This window comes from Triticum dicoccoides, chromosome 2B (assembly GCF_002162155.2).
Source record: "Triticum dicoccoides isolate Atlit2015 ecotype Zavitan chromosome 2B, WEW_v2.0, whole genome shotgun sequence".
Lineage (NCBI taxonomy): Eukaryota > Viridiplantae > Streptophyta > Magnoliopsida > Poales > Poaceae > Triticum > Triticum dicoccoides.
This window is the reverse complement of record NC_041383.1, coordinates 592922393-592925163: the sequence shown is the minus strand read 5'-3', so window position 1 is coordinate 592925163 and position 2771 is coordinate 592922393.

The window sequence follows — 2771 nt, the reverse complement described above, 5'->3', positions numbered from 1 at the left end:
TTACTAGACCGATAATCACTATTGCAATTTTACTTGAGGGAGAGGCATAAGCTAACATACTTTCTCTACTTGGATCATATGCACTTATGATTGGAACTCTAGCAAGCATCCGCAACTACTAAAGATTCATTAAGGTAAAACCCAACCATAGCATTAAAGTATCAAGTCCCCTTTATCACATAAACAAACAACCTACTTACTCGGGTCTGTGCTTCTGTCACTCACGCCATCCACCATAAGAAAATCATAAACATATTGCAAACCCTACAACGGGAATCCCTCACGCTTGCGCGACACGGAGGGCACAATAGGACAGCACCAATAATAAAACATGCAACTCAAATCATTCATAGCAATTCATCAATCACCGATAGAACAACGAAAATCTACTCAGACATCATAGAATGGCAACACATCATTGGAAAATAATATGAAGCATAAAGCACCATGTTCAAATAGAGGGTACATCGGGAAGCAGGAGAGTGGACCGCTGGATATAGATGGGGGAAGGTGATGGAGATGTTGGTGAAGATGACGGTGGTGTTGGTGAAGATCGCGGTGATGATGATGGCCCCCGGCAGCGTTCCGGCGCCACTGGAAGCAAGGGGGAGAGAGGCCCCCTTCTTCTTCTTCTTCCTTGACCTCCTCCCTAGATGGGAGAAGGGTTTCCCCTCTGGTCCTTGGCTCCCATGGCTTGGGAGGGGCGAGAGCCCCTCCGAGATTGGATCTATCTCTCTGTTTCTGCGTTCTCTGGTTCTTCCCCTTCATCGTTTCCTTTATATATGGAGATCCGTAACTCCGATTGAGGTGAACCTTTCGCCCAGATTTTTCTCATAAAATTAGCTTTCTTGCAGCAAAAGAAGGGCATCAACCACCTTACGGGTGGCCCACAAGAGCCCAGGGCGCGCCTAGGGGGGAGGGCGCGCCCCCTGTCTTGTGGCCACCCCGGACACCGTTTCACGTTGATTCTTCCTCCGGAAAATCCCAAATATTCCAAAATAATTCTCCGTCCATTTTTATCCCGTTTGGATTCCGTTTGATATTGGTTTTCTGTGAAACATAAAACATGCAACAGACAAGAACTGGCACTGGGCACTGTATCAATATGTTAGTCCCAAAAATAGTATAAAAAGTTGCCAAAAGTATATGAAAGTTGAAGAATATTGGCATGGAACAATCAAAAATTATAGATACGACGGAGACATATCAGCATCCCCAAGCTTAATTCCTGCTCGTCCTCGAGTAGGTAAATGATAAAAAAGATAATTTTTGATGTGGAATGCTACGTAGCATAATCTTGATCATATGTCTAATCATGGCATGAATATTAAGACACGAGTGATTCAAAGCAATAGTCTATCATTTGACATAAAAAACAATAATACTTCGAGCGTACCAATAAAGCAATCATGTCTTTTCAAAACAACAAGGCCAAAGCAAGCTTATCCCTACAAAATCATACAGTTTGGCCATGCTTCATCTTCGTCACACAAAAATGCTCCCATCATGCACAACCCCGACGACGAGCCGAGCAATTGGTTCATACTTTTTAATGCGCTTCAGCTTTTTCAACCCTCACGCAATACATGAGTGCAAGCCATGGATATAGCACTATAGGTGAATAGAATCCAATGATGGGGGTTATGTGGAGAAGACAAAAAGGGAGAAAGTCTCACATCGACACGACTAATCAACAGGCTATGGAGATGCCCATCAATTGATGTCAATGCGAAGAGTAGGGATTTCCATGCAATGGATGCACTAAGAGCTATAAGTGTATGAAAGCTCAAACTGAAAACTAAGTGGGTGTGCATCCAACTTGCTTGCTCATGAAGACCTAGGGCATTTGAGGAAGTCCACCGTTGGAATATACAAGCCAAGTTCTATAATGAAAATTCCCACTAGTATATGAAAGTGACAACATAGGAAACTAATTGGTTCATACTTTGAAGCACAAGTGTGGAAAAAGGATAGTAACATTGCCCCTTTTTTCTTTTCCTTTTTTTCCTTTTTTTCCTTTTTTCTTTTTTTCGGTGGGCTTCTTTGGCCCCCTTTTTTATTTAGGCTTCTTTGGCCTTTCCCTTTTTTTTCATGGGGCAATGCTCTATAATGATGATCATCACACTTTTATTTACTTACAACTCAATATTACAACTCGATACTAGAACAAAGATATGACTCTATATGAATGCTTCCGGCATGTCCCGGGGTGTGCAGTGATCTAGCGTACCAATGACATCAAAAAACGGACAAGCCATGAAAACATCATGCTAGCTATCTTACGATCATGCAAAGCAATATGACAATGAATGCTCAATTCATGTATATGATGATGATGGAATTTGCATGGCAATATATCTCGGAATGGCTATGGAAATGCCATGATAGGTAGGTATGGTGGCTGTTTTGAGGAAGATATAATGAGGCTTATGTGTGATAGAGCGTATCATATCACGGGGTTTGGATGCACCGACGAAGTTTGCACCGACTCTCAAGGTGAGAAAGGGCAATGCATGGTACCGAAGAGGCTAGCAATGATGGAAAGGTAAAAGTGCGTATAATCCATGGACTCACATTAGTCATAAAGAACTCATATACTTATTGCAAAACTTTATTAGCCCTCGAGGCAAAGTACTACTCATCATGCCCCTAGGGGGATAGATTGGTAGGAAAATACCATCGCTCGTCCCCGACTGCCACTCATAAGGAAGAAAATCAAAGAAACACCCCATGCTTCAAATTTGTCACACAACGGTTACCATACGTGCATG